This window comes from Rhagoletis pomonella, unplaced genomic scaffold (assembly GCF_013731165.1).
Source record: "Rhagoletis pomonella isolate Grant_MI unplaced genomic scaffold, Rhpom_1.0 Rhpom_scaffold_00872, whole genome shotgun sequence".
Lineage (NCBI taxonomy): Eukaryota > Metazoa > Arthropoda > Insecta > Diptera > Tephritidae > Rhagoletis > Rhagoletis pomonella.
In genome coordinates, this window is record NW_023459427.1 from 14,973 (window position 1) to 29,944 (window position 14,972).

A 14,972-nucleotide genomic window follows, 5' to 3' on the forward strand; every position below is an offset into this window, starting at 1 on the left:
TCACTAATTTGTCAGCTGGCTAAGACCAGGTCAGAAAAATAGAAGTATGGAGAAAAAGCTTATTTCTTTCCATTTTATTAAAAAAAAAAAACGCGAAAATGAAGCGAGGAAATTTGTTCAACAAGAATTTCATTAGGAAATAAACCAAAATGCTTTTATGTCATACAAATGTATTGAAAAAAATTATTTTTTTTGTTTATAAAACATTAAAATCTTAAGATTGTTAAAAAAAAAATAAAACAAATAAAAAAATAAAAAAAAAACTAAATAAAAAAAATAATAAAAAATCTTCTACGGCCGAGGAAGACTTGAACCCGGACCCTCTCCGCTGCCAGCCTAATACTTTGACCACTCGGCCATTGCGACTCTTTGAGCGGCGCGGGCAAAAGGCATACATAAACACTATCAGATGATTGTCTGTGTTTGCTTTCACCACATATTTTTGGTGAACTTTTTGTGACTCTCTCCTTCTGAATATCCCAATCGTCTCAAGTCACAAAAATAGTCACTAATTGCTAATCTCAAATTTAGTGACTTGAGATGAGCTGAATTACTGAATCCCAGGGTTAGTTAAAATACACGGCAAAAATATGCAAAGTAAATTTTTATACCCGAGCGCACTTGTGCACAAGGGTATTATAACTTTGTTCACATAACGGTTGTTTGTAACAGGCAAAACGAATCGAGATAGATATAGACAAATGTATACATAAATGATCAGAATGAAAAGAGAAATCGATTAAGCGGTGACTGTCTGTCCGTCCGTCCGTCCGTCTGTGCACACGATAACTCGAGTAAAAATTAAGATATCTTAACGAAACTTGGTACGTGTACTTCTTTCGGGCGTAGGACGGATGGTATTGAAAATGGGCAAAATCGGACAATAACCACGCCTACCTCCCATATAACGGTAATTTTCAGAAATACAAAAACTGCGATATTTTAGTAACTACTGAAGATAATTCACTCAAAATTGATATTTATAATACATTTTAGACGAAAAATAAGAATATTAACATTTTTTTGAAAACGGGCGTAGCCACGCCCACTTATGGTTACATGTGTATATCTTGGTAACCGCTGCATCAATTTATTCCAAACTTGGCACAGTTGTTGGCCCTGGTACAGCATACCAAATAGCCGAAAATTTTTAAAATCCGACAATAACCACGCCCACATCCCATATAACGGTAATTTCGAGAAATACGAAATCCTCGATAAATCAGTAAATATTAAAGCTAATTTATTCAAAATGATGGTTGCAACAATTCTTTGCCAGGAAATACGTTTATGATAAAATTTTGGAAAATGGGCGTGGCACCGCCCACTTATGATTTCATATAAGTATATCGGTAACCGTTCTACCAATTTGTACCAAACTCGGTGTGGTTATTGTGCTTGCCACATAAAAGCATACCGTTGAAAATTGTTGAAATCGGACTAAAATTACGGCCGCTTTTCATATAACGGTAAATTTCAGAAACTCTTGAAATTTCAATATTTTGAAATTTAAGGACGCTAGTTTACTTAAAATTTATACACGCCGGCTTATCATGTAGCGGTAGCTTTCGGAAAGGTGGAAAACATATATTTAATAATTGCGCCGGGTATTTAATGTTCGGCTCCGCCCGAACTTAGACTTTCTTACTTGTTACATTATGAAACACTTTTTATGCACGCACATTTTCGCACTCTCATTCTCTCCCGTGCCAAATATTTCGTTGTTGGTTGTCGAGCGTTCAATTCGTGAAGTTTTTAGTGATGCCGTGATACTTGTACGATGCACTGTTACTACCGTCTCAGTGTACATTTTGGAACATAATGCTTAGTTAAAAAAAAATACCCTTACAATATGGAACATGATTCTTCTTACGATGTATACACTGCAAATGACATTTTGGAAGTGAGCCATACATACATACATATAGCAGCATTTAATTTCATTTAAAGAAATGGCGTGTCGTCCATTTCCGCTGTAATGCATATTTTTAGGCGCAATATATACCTACTTGCGGCGAGGCGACATTTACCTCTAGAGTTTTGATATGGTACCAGGCGAAGAGGTTGATGTCTAGACTTTTTATAGGATCTTTGCAAAGCAAAGGTTTTATACCTATAAATGGTGTCTGGACACACAACATTGCAAATTGATAAAAGCGTTATAAAAATCAAGGGAATTTTGTAGCTGCCTCAAACCATTTAGAGGATGTTGTCAAATTTCAAGGATATTCAAGGAAAAAATTTCAAAAGGACATTTTCAATAAATACCTACCGGTGAGGACAGCAGCAAAAAATTTGATCTGTTTTAACTCTACAGAATTTTCTCTTTAATACTGGCTTTCTAGGTACATAGCACTGAATTTTTTAAAATTTTTTTTTAATCTTATATATAAAAATAAGTACACGTTTTTGGTGTGAGCTTATAACTTGAGAACGGCTTTACCGAATTCAACCAAATTTATACGGCATATTCAAGCTATCATGCAGATGGTTTATCTGAATTTTGCCCGAATTCGTAAAAGGGGGTGTGGCACCTCCAATACTAACTAAAATTTTTATATTGTATATCTCTTGAAATATTTGTGGTAGAGTACTGGAAATTGTTATAGAGATATATTAAATAATTCCATACTCATGGAGAAAAATGGGCGGTATTGGAAAAGAGGGCGTGGCACCTCCCATCTTATATATAAAAAATAAGTGCAAGATTTCAACCAAATTTATACGGCATAGTCGGGCTATTATGCAGATGGTTTGTGTTAAGTTTCCCCGAATTCGGTCTGGTATATCTCTTGAAATATTACTGGAAATTGGTATAGACATATGAAATAATTACATACTCATGGAGAAAAATGTGCGGTTTCGGAAAAGGGGGGCGTGGCACTTCCCATCTTAAATGAAAAAATAAGTGCACGAATTCTACCAAATTTAAACGGTATATTCGGACTATCATGCAGATGGGTTATGTGAAGTGTGCACGAATTCGGTCCAGCGGTTCATGATAAATGACAGTTTATGTCTGTCCCATGAACCACGTATGTATATGGTAGAACAGCAGATACATGAAAAATCGAAAACAGTGAAAAATTGTTGGTATGCTTCGGATAAATTAAGTCAAGTATAAACATGGCTGCAATATAGTAAAAAGAAATAAAAAATCATATGGAAAAATTCCAGGATTTTTCATTCGTTTTTCAATATTTGGTGTAGAGAAGCACACCGGGGTACCGCTAGTTACTCATATTTTTCAAATTTCAAAGTCCTGTTAAAAAATCCTGACGTCAAAAAGACTAAAGAAACTGAAAGACCAAAAATGCAATTTTACTAGTGGGATTTGAACTTGGAAACTCCTGGCAGAAACCAATTGTAGCAAGCATCTCTGCGCACTCAGCTGCCGCCACAACATGCCAGTGTGGTTCCAAATGTTCACTTTGAATCAAGCCAAATTACGCGACTGATTCTTTCGTACAAATTTGTTTTTGCTAAGGATTGGCACCGTTTCTTAAAATTGGTTTAAAAACCCTGGTCATTTCGGTGTACGGAAAAAACCCGAATTATAAAAATGTTAAAAAAAAAAATTTAAAAACATCGATATCAAATTAAATTAAATTTTCACTTATAAATTGCACTGGATCACAAGTTTAAATTTGGTTTTTGTTCACCATACGCCACTATCCAACTGGTATGTAGAATCGCCCGCTGATTCCAAAAATCGAGTTAATTTTTTATTCTATGGATACGTTTTCGAGATATTTTCAATTTACCGTTATTCAGCTTAAAACAAAAGGTGGTTCCACTTAGTCACTTATTTCTCATGAACCAATTTAACAAACTGAAAATGGAATACGACAAATGAAAGCTAACAAAATTTTCCATAAACCGTCTATACCCCAGTTTCCGATAGGACTAATAGTTTCTGACAAATTAATCAATCATTCCAGTCTTTTTTTGTTTTAATACAAAAAAAAAATTAAATTTAAACAGGAGAAAAATTAAAAAATTTACAGGTTCTGTGTAAAATTTTTACAGTTTTGCTAAAGCCTATTCTGTTACAAGCAAATCAAGTTACTAATGAAGCAAATCGATGGATAAATAAAGGAGTAATGAAAATGCGCAAAGATTTTTTGTATGAGAAATGAGCAGGAAATAATGTTACTCATGCGCTCATATTTCATACAAAAAATCTTTTCGCATTTTCATTTCATTACTCATTACTTCTTTATTTATACATCGATCGATTTTATCGGTTATTTATAAAAACCTAAAATTCCTAATCGTAGAAAAACAAATCGCTTGTAAACGTAAAGAAAATGGTATGTATTACAAAAAACTTTCATCAGTCAACTCCGGCTACGCCATAGTATTTTTGCATAGAACTCACTCCAAAATTTTTGGAAAAGTCCATATTTCAAGCATATTCTGCATGTAGGAAGTAATTAAAGTGTGTAACTTTCTTATATTTCCAACAACAAATTAGCTACTTAGGGAACGTACCCATACTACGTGACCCGTTCAGGGGGGAGGGGGATTTTCAAAATAACACGCTTGGTCACAATGAGGGGCAGCGGCTTAGGTTTTTATCACGTAGTCAATATCCTCTAAGGAAATCCAGCGTTTTTTTCGAGCTACATTCAAATATGGCGCGCGTTATTATCAGGCGAAACATTAGCTGAGATTTGTCCCATATGTGCCTCCTGGAGAAGTTGTTCCGGAACCTGCACAAGTTTCTGACATCTGGTATGGGAATCACGTTCATGAATGTCAATGTTTTCTTCAAATAATTAAGTGTGCCGATGATACCAAGGCTTTTGTCGGCACCTTTTCCGATGTCACAAAACCCTTTGGTGTACCAAATCCACATGAAGTCAGAACGGAAGTTTTTCCATCATTGCTTGTGCGGCAATGTATAACACTACGCCCGGATCTTTCACATGGTAGAGAAATACCCTACGATACATACTGCCCATCTAATAAAAATTACATCACCGGAAGGACGTGCTCAATTTGTGGACTTTGTTTTGCCTCAAAAATTTCTATGAACAACCATCGAAGAACCGTGCATGGTGGATGGCTTGTCTCGCGCGCGACCTCTGCGAGTTCTCTCCGGAAGACCACAGGGGGCCTTGTGTGTCATGAAGGAAAGCGTGGAGTGGATAGATTTTGAGGTTGTCAGTGTAGAGATAATAATCACGTCTACGTTGTATCTGAGTGGATTGATGCTGGGAATGTGTTTGAAGATGATTGAGATGGAAAAGAAATGTTAATAAAAATAACAGGACTTTTGCTTCTATAAATAAGTTCTGGTTACGATATATTTTGACATAGTTTTAATCTTGAAAATATTTTTTCCACTTGCTATTAGGTGCGGTGCAATAACACCATACGCAATAAGGCCATAATGGCTTTATTTCGCTTGGCGATAGGAAATAAAACCATAATTTCGATACGGCCTTATTTCCATTTGAGGCTTGCGCAAATTTATGCGAAAATTTAAATTTCATATTAAATATATTTATGTATGTATGCATGAATGTACATATGTACAGATGCGTGCAAATAATTAGCAACGAAATTCAAAACGATATTGCTTGCAAATTATGTTTATTTATTTATTTTTAATAATTTTCATTTAAAATATATTTCAATCTATTTCAGAAACCACAATAACAAAAGTTGCAAAGCTTGCACAAATTGCAAAAAAATTAATCAAACTTCAAAAAATTGTCATCAAAATTTCAAAATTTTTAGTTAGAATATTTAGAAAATTTTCGGGTATGCAGTTTTGTAGCCCATTCAATTTTAGTATAATAAAGTGGAAGTTTCAAGTCGCTAAAAATTACCGTTGATTTTTTAGAATTTTTTTTGTCGAGGGTGTTGCGGATTTTTTTCCATGTAAAAAAATATTTTGATCATGTGTTATATGGAAGAAAATGCGCAACACCCTCCACAAAAAAAAATCTAAAAAATCAACGGTAATTTTTAGCGACTTGAAACTTGCACTTTAGTATACTAAAATTGAATAGGCTATTCTAATTAAAAATTTTGAAATTTTGATGACGATTTTTTTAAGTTTGATTAATTTTTTTGCAATTTGTGCAAGCTTTGCAACTTTTGTTATTGTGGTTTCTGAAATATATTTTAAATGAAAATTATTAAAAATAAATAAATAAACATAATTTGCAAGCAATATCGTTTTGAATTTCGTTGCTAATTAGTTGCACGCATCTGTATATACATTAGGGTGTCCATCGAAAATGTTTCTTTCGGAAATTTCAAGACCCTACCCCCTAATTTGATTGGTTGTTATGAGAAATATTATTGCCTATTTTTATAGATTTTTTAAAGATCATTTATAGGTCGCGACCTGTCCATTTAGGTTAGAAAATATGATTTTGTAGATTTATGAGATTTTGAAAGACTATTTTTAATTCGATTTCAAAGATCGAACATGATCTGCGAAGAGGATATATAGGCCTTTTAAATGGCATATCATAATATATTGTCGGACTTGGCTTGTTGGGAGTTTTTATCGGGTAAAATATAAATAAAACTATATTTCTCTTAATTTAAATTTTGACCATCTATTGACCAAAGCTATTATTAAATAAACTGATAGCTCATTTATTGCAATCGCATAAAAATTGTCGAAGTTAGGCGACTTTAAATATGGCCTTGAATTTATATTGTACTAGTCGGCCAATATGCGCGACGCTTCGCCATGCACTGATTGTATGCATATGTATGTACATTTACGTACTTGGAGAAAGAAATCATATATCATCATGTACTTCGTTTATTATATGCTTAAAAAATCTTGTCTAAATCCGTTCAGTAGCTTGGTCAAAATATCTCGCCTTTCCTTTATACTATGTATAGAAGATAGTTAAACAGGTGGCAACCCTACTCAAAAAAATTAAAGTTTTTGTGCATGCGATTCATTCATTCATTTGGTATCTCATTTTTATATCCAACGAACGGTGAAGATCTTATAGTTTTAAAACAGGTGGCAACGCTACTCAGAAAAATAATACATTATTACAAATCTAGACGCTAAGTCTTTTCATTTGACAGTGACGGTGCAGAACTGACATCTACGCTTATTAGGATTGAATATAGTAATTTTCTTAACAGATGGCAACCCTATTTAAAAAATAAGACATTAGTGATTTTCTAGAGACCAATCGCTTTCATTTGACACATCTTTTTTTAGTTCAACGAACGGTGCTGATCTTATAGTTTTTTACACAGGTCGCAACCCTATTAAAATCTAAATAAAAAATGTTACTCTCCTATCGATACAGAATATATTAGAGAAAATCTCGTCAAAATCCGTTCAATAGTTTTCGAGATTACCGCGTACAAAGAATGTCGACTTTCCTTTATACTATGTATAGATATGTACCGGACAATCAGATTTTTTGAGCAGTGTGGCTAAGGAATTCATCAATATTTATTCCAAATTGATATATACAATCGCTCTTTAGCAACAAATTGGTTTTCCTAAACATTTTTGGAAAATGGGGGTGGCACCGCCCACTTATATCATATATGTGTATCTCAAAAACTACTTGGTATACACATTGTGCTTAGCCTCCTGAAGTACCGTCTTGAATATTTTTGAAATCGGACAAAACATACTCCTCCTAAAAAATATAGCTAGCTTTGAGTTTTTTGAAATAACCGTTAAGTTGGTGGAGTCCGTGGTTTTTGTTCGATTTCAAAAACTTTCAACATGGCGCTTAAGAAGCCGAAGCGAAATGTGTGTACTAAATTTGGTCCAGATAGGTCAAGTAGTTTTTGAGATACACATATATGATATAAGTGGGCGGTGCCACCATTTTCCTAAAATTTTTGGAAAAACCAATTTTCTGCTAAAGAGCGATTGTATATAGAAACGGGCTTAGCATTTCTATATATAAGATGGTCAAGATTGTCCTAAAGCTAACTTAGATTGGCTTTAGTATAATGCGGCATTCGCAGCATTCGATTGCGAATGACTCACTGGCGCCGAGCCGTTGAAGAACTTTTGGCAAATAAACGTACAGGAAATAGTTCCGATATTAGCAAGTCAATATTCTTATTAAGTCTCATCAAAAAATTCCTTGTCGTTTAAAGAATAAAAGGAATGCCGCATTATACTAAAGCCAGCTTCCCGACAAGAGCTAACGGGTGATTTTTTTGAGGTTAGGATTTTCATGCATTAGTATTTGACAGATCACGTGGGATTTCAGACATGGTGTCAAAGAGAAAGATGCTCAGTATGCTTTGACATTTCATCATGAATAGACTTACTAACGAGCAACGCTTGCAAATCATTGAATTTTATTACCAAAATCAGTGTTCGGTTCGAAATGTGTTTCGCGCTTTACGTCCGATTTATGGTCTACATAATCGACCAAGTGAGCAAACAATTAATGCGATTGTGACCAAGTTTCGCACTCAGTTTACTTTATTGGACATTAAACCAACCACACGAATGCGTACAGTGCGTACAGAAGAGAATATTGCGTCTGTTTCTGAGAGTGTTGCTGAAGACCGTGAAATGTCGATTCGTTGCCGTTCGCAGCAATTGGGTTTGTGTTATTCGACCACATGGAAGATTTTACGCAAAGATCTTGGTGTAAAACCGTATAAAATACAGCTCGTGCAAGAACTGAAGCCGAACGATCTGCCACAACGTCGAATTTTCAGTGAATGGGCCCTAGAAAAGTTGGCAGAAAATCCGCTTTTTTATCGACAAATTTTGTTCAGCGATGAGGCTCATTTCTGGTTGAATGGCTTCGTAAATAAGCAAAATTGCCGCATTTGGAGTGAAGAGCAACCAGAAGCCGTTCAAGAACTGCCCATGCATCCCGAAAAATGCACTGTTTGGTGTGGTTTGTACGCTGGTGGAATCATTGGACCGTATTTTTTCAAAGATGCTGTTGGACGCAACGTTACGGTGAATGGCGATCGCTATCGTTCGATGCTAACAAACTTTTTGTTGCCAAAAATGGAAGAACTGAACTTGGTTGACATGTGGTTTCAACAAGATGGCGCTAAATGCCACACAGCTCGCGATTCTATGGCCATTTTGAGGGAAAACTTCGGAGAACAATTCATCTCAAGAAATGGACCGGTAAGTTGGCCACCAAGATCATGCGATTTGACGCCTTTAGACTATTTTTTGTGGGGCTACGTCAAGTCTAAAGTCTACAGAAATAAGCCAGCAACTATTCCAGCTTTGGAAGACAACATTTCCGAAGAAATTCGGGCTATTCCGGCCGAAATGCTCGAAAAAGTTGCCCAAAATTGGACTTTCCGAATGGACCACCTAAGACGCAGCCGCGGTCAACATTTAAATGAAATTATCTTCAAAAAGTAAATGTCATGGACCAATCTAACGTTTCAAATAAAGAACCGATGAGATTTTGCAAATTTTATGCGTTTTTTTTTAAAAAAAAGTTATCAAGCTCTTAAAAAATCACCCGTTACTATTCCATACGAACACAGAAATATAATACCTGGATAGGTATTCTATCGGAATCTGCAATAAAATTTAAATTCATGCAAAAACTCGATGTTTAACACCTTACTAAATATATCTCAACATAAGTTTTCGAAAACAAATTACAACAAATTTGCTGATTCTCACAAAATAAACCATCTCGTCATAAAGAAAAATATTTTAAAAATAGTTCTTGAAAAACGCCCATTTTTTTTAACCAAGTTTTTTATAGTGAATTAAACAAGGATTGCGGTGGTATAATTTTAAATCCCTAATTTACAGGTCTTCACTATGCAGATCAACTTCAAAAAGTTCAAGTGTTAATAGCTAAGTTAGCTTTAGGACAAGGTTAAGCCCGTTTCCTTAGCTTTAAAACGACGCACAGTAGGGTAGTTGATGTCGATATTGCGTATTAATTAAAAAAATTAATTTCAAAATACAAAGGGTTTAGTCCCAAATGAAAGTAGGTAAAATTCTACATCAGCGTGTAATCAAATATTTGCCCAAAAATTTACCGTTTTCTTGCAATATACTCTTAAAGTCGTCACTTTTTCCTTTGAGTGTGCGCAAAGTGAAAAACGTGATTTAATATTTCTAATTTCCAAGCTATATCTGAGTTTTTTTTAAAGATATATCAAAAACAGCAATGGAACTTTCTCGTTCAGGTATTTAGGTAATACAAGGTGATTTTAGATTTCTTTTACTATGGTTCTAAGTACTTTATTTTATTTTTTATAGTAGGTGTAAAATTAAAAGGTTTTTGGCTATATGCGTAGACATATAGTTGAGAAGTAGGTGCGATCAAGCAAAAGTGTAATCATTTACATACATATACCTTGGACGTTATAGTGTCATTCTGTAAAAACAAAAGATGCGGCATGTCTGCGCACTTTTTCAGTATATCGACTTATATCCCTTTGAGGAAAATCTCTAGTTCTGAACTGGTGCGCTTCTAGTACATTTAGACCCAGTACTGGTTCGCGTTAAATCTCTTTTGCAAGCAAGCAACTGGCGAATTTAACATGGCGATGCCCTAGGAAGAGTCAATTGCCCCCGCTGCATCCCTTTTCCGACAGTTCCGAACTATTCCTAAATTCTATAGTTCCGAACCAGTTCTAAAATCGACAGACGAAAGAAAAAAGTATCAAGATTTTTCAATCTTTTTGGTTCTTCCGTGTGTGCGATTTTAAGTTATTTTGGAAGAAATGTGTTTTCAATTTGAAATTAAATTTGTTTGAATGATTGTAAGAAATGTACGTTTACATACCTTTAGCTGTAGCTGAGTTTGGAAAGGTGCTCGCTGTTATTTCTCAGATTCCAGACGGTCCCAAGATGTTGAAATGTTAACATAAATTTTAGTTTTGTAGTACCAAACTATGAAAAAGCATCTGCGAAGCGCAGAGTAGAAGCGTATTTGAACGAAAGAGCTGCCGAACACATAACTATGTAAAGTAAACAAGCCCCCCGCTGCATCCCTTAGTCGATAATTCTGAACTACACCTTTTCAACCCAGTAATGAGAAAACGTAAGTTTATAATTAGAAAAAGTAAATTGTATTGAGAATACATAACTTTCTATTGAGAAAACGTACATTATAATGAGAAAACGTAAGTGTATAATGAGAAAACGAAAATTACAATGAGAAAAAGTAAACTGATATTGAGATAACGCAGATTTAAAATGAGAAAGGGTAAATTTGTAATGAGAAAACGTAAATTTATAATGAGAATACCTAAATAAGTAATGAGAACTGGGTTTCTTCCATTATTTGTGGTTCTGCTATTATTCACCCACTCTCATGTTTTGCAACGCAAGTGCATCTGCGTGCAATGTTGTTGTGTGCTACACAGCTCTTGCGCAATCCCCTCCTGATAGTTTTTTTTTTTGCTTTTGTACGAGCTGCAGGATCCAATCACTGCAGCTGCTGGCTGTGCAGGAACTTCTCCTTCGGTCCATTAGCAAAGTACTTGATGCTGTAATGGCACCTATAACGTGGACATTTGGACCACGCGCAGCTGGTAAATGTCGGCAAAATAAATAGAAATTAGTCTCGTCAACCCAAACAATTCGTTTTTCTTGCTGTATGATGCATTTAGCTTCCGGACATATACTGCTCTTTTCTCTCTATTTTCCTGGCTGTTCATCGTTGTAGGCTGTGTGTGAACTTTTTTCATATTATAGCACATACCTTCAAGATGGTTCCCAACAGTTGTTGTGCTAACTTCGACACCAAAAACCCTGAACAGTTTTTGTTTTAGCTGAAGTAGGGTTAGTCCGCAATCCTCCTCCAGTCATTCAACAATTTTTGATAAATGATCAATCAAAATTTTGTTGGCCTTTCATTAGTTTTTTGTTTCATTGTGCTGCTTTCACTGCAAATCCATCGGTGTGTAGTTTTGTAATTAACGCCAAGGTGAAGCGCAAGCTTGACCCAATCTTCTCCTCGTGTAGCAGCATTCACCACCCTTTCCCTGTCTTGCTCGGTATTTTTTGTATACATTTTCCTCTCGCAAATTTGTGTTCCTGGAAAAAGTAATATATAATTACGTCATTATGCAGAAATGAGAAGCTACTTCGGAATACTTATGAATATCAAAACTCACCAACAAAATTATTTCTGCATATCGGGGACGCCTCATTCCGCGATAGAATTGGTGCAATATACTTTGAATGGAATAAATGTTTGCAGTTTAATATACGCGAAACACTGCTATACTTCATATTTGTAAGACAAATCGCACAATCGTCTTGAAACTGCATTTTTTCGTGCTAGTGCCTAAATGTAGTTATGTTTCGGTGGGCACAATGAAAAAACTACGTGTGAAATTTTTTCCGGACGCCTTCAAAACCTTCAAGCAGTAAACCCGATCTCATTATAAATTAACGATTTCTCATTATAAATTTACATTTTCTCATTATCAATTAACTTTTTCTCATTTCTATTTACGTTTTCTCATTATTAATTTACGTATTCTCAATATAATTTATGTTTTCTCAATACAAATTTCTCTTTTCATAATACAATTTAGGTTTTTTAAATATAAATTTTTGTTTTCTCATTATAATTTATGTTTTCTCATTACTGGGTTGAAAAGGTGTAGTTCTAAATTCGACAAATAAGATCTAGTTCGTTCTGCATCCCTTTTTCTATAGTTCCGAACCATTTCTAAATTCGTCACTTTAGATATAGATTTCTAGTGAAAAAAACTGAAAAAATTGGTTTTTTAAAAGTACCACTTTTCGCCGATTTTTGACTGGTGGGGATCTAGGTCCTATCGGACTAGTTCCGTTTTGGCAATAAAGAACTAGTACGAAACTAGAAATTCACTAGTACGCGGTTTCCTTGCAGGGATAATATAACCTCGTTGGCGAAATATACATGAAATTCTCGATGAAGAACAAAACCAAACATAACAAGTGAAAACTAAGTACAAAACATACAAGAAAGTAATATTGTTATTATCCACGTCAGTTGTTTGCTCAATTACTGTTTTTTTTATACCCTACATACGCCATAACTATTAGGTACATACGTATGTATATTATTAAAAGTAGGCTAAATACTGTCTTGTTTCAAAGGCGAAACTTTTAGTACTGGCATGTATCAAAGAAAGTTTATATACATTTATGTACATATCTGCTCAGACTTATAAAATAAAATTTGGGTTTATTAAATTTTACAATAATAGCTTAGAATGACGTAATTTACTTGTCCAGTGATTTATAGGGTATATGTGAAACTAGGGTTGCCAGACGTACTGCTTTTGGGAGTACACGTACTCCTTTTTATTGCAATGTACTCCCTTGTACTCCCAAAAAAAAATATATGGAAATGTACTCCTTTATTAGTTTTGTACTTCTTTTGTTCTCATTTTTCCAGCTATTAATATTTTATCATATACAGGGTGTAAATAATAACTGTCGCACAGTTTTTTTTTTGTTTTTAATAAAAGGGACCTTTATAGATTTTGCGAAAATTTTATTAATTCGTTTTTAAATTTTAACCTTCATTTGGGTTTACCAGCGGGTTTGGGAGAAAAGCGCAAGCGGCACACAAGTCTTCATCGGTTACTTTATTACATATCTTCTGTAAATATAGGTTAATTTCCCCTATTTGGGTCCTTTATACTCCGTCTTTTGTCCAACATAAGCCCTCATACTCAGCAATCGAAAAGACTCCGAACCGGTGACTAGGAGGGCATTCATACGACCAACCCTATACAGTTTTTTTCTCTTTTTTTTATACAAACTCTAAGAAAAAGTACACCTATAAAGGACGTGAGTGCCACATTTACTTATCTCCCAAAGCTGGCAAATGCAAATAAGGATTAAAATTTTAAAACTAATTTATAAAATTAATGTAAAGTGTTTACAAAGTTAACAAAAAAATACTCTTTTTCGCAACATCTATAAAGGACCGTTTTATTTTTCAAAAAACCTGTGCGACAGTTAATATCTTACGCCCTGTACTTTGCCATTCATATTGTGGCAAACACTACTTAGTAAGCAAAGTTAAATGTGGTAGTGAAAAGGCGTAGGCATGGTGGTAGCAAGGTAGGTGCAGAGCGCTCGGGTATAAAAATCAGAAAAATATTAAATTAATTATAAGGCTTAAATTAAAAAACTGGCCATATATCCAGAAAGAGTTTGGAATTCTTTTGTAGAATTTAGTTGGGGAAAATTTCCTATAAGGGCGGTCATTGAAGAGGTGGTGAGCGAAGGGGGAGTAGGCGTAGCACCCCCGACCACCTAGGCCACCTATGGGTCCCTAGGGACGCCTAAGAAAAATCGCCAAATTGGGTGCCACGCCGACTCCCCCTTTGATCACCATCTCTTTAACGACCGCCGCCAGCCCATTTAGTTATTTATTTTTAACATTTATTGTTGCTTTGAAATAGATTTCTAGAATATCTTTGTTTATTTGTACCTATTAATGGTAATTTGTAACAAGAAATTGCACAAAAAATTAAAAAAAAAATGTACTCCTTTTTTACTGTACTGCTTTTTTTCTATCGAAAATATAAATGTACTATTTTCTCCGTTTCAAAATCTGGCAACCCTATGTGAAACCGTAAAGAATGGTACATACTGCATATTTTTAGTGTTAATTATAATCGTGGTTATTGTTTATAGTGTTGCTATTTTTATGCATGAATGTCAAGTGCAGTGAATAGAAATAATGATAGTGATGATATTTTTAATTAATATGGTTACGGGTAGACGGGTAAACGGAGAATAACCATAACTTTAAAGGCCTAGGTTAGGTTAGAATGGTGGCGGAAAACTATTACGCCCAAGTAGCAGCTAAGTGCCATTTTGATACCATATACCTCGAATGAGTATGGCCTAATTATATTATTATTTTCTTTACAGGAACGAGCTCAAATATCATTGGTGTTACTCGTCAAAGCCTTGATGAAATAATGAAAAACTCTAGCTGCGATCAATTCAATGATAAATTTAGCGTTTTAACGGGACAAATGAA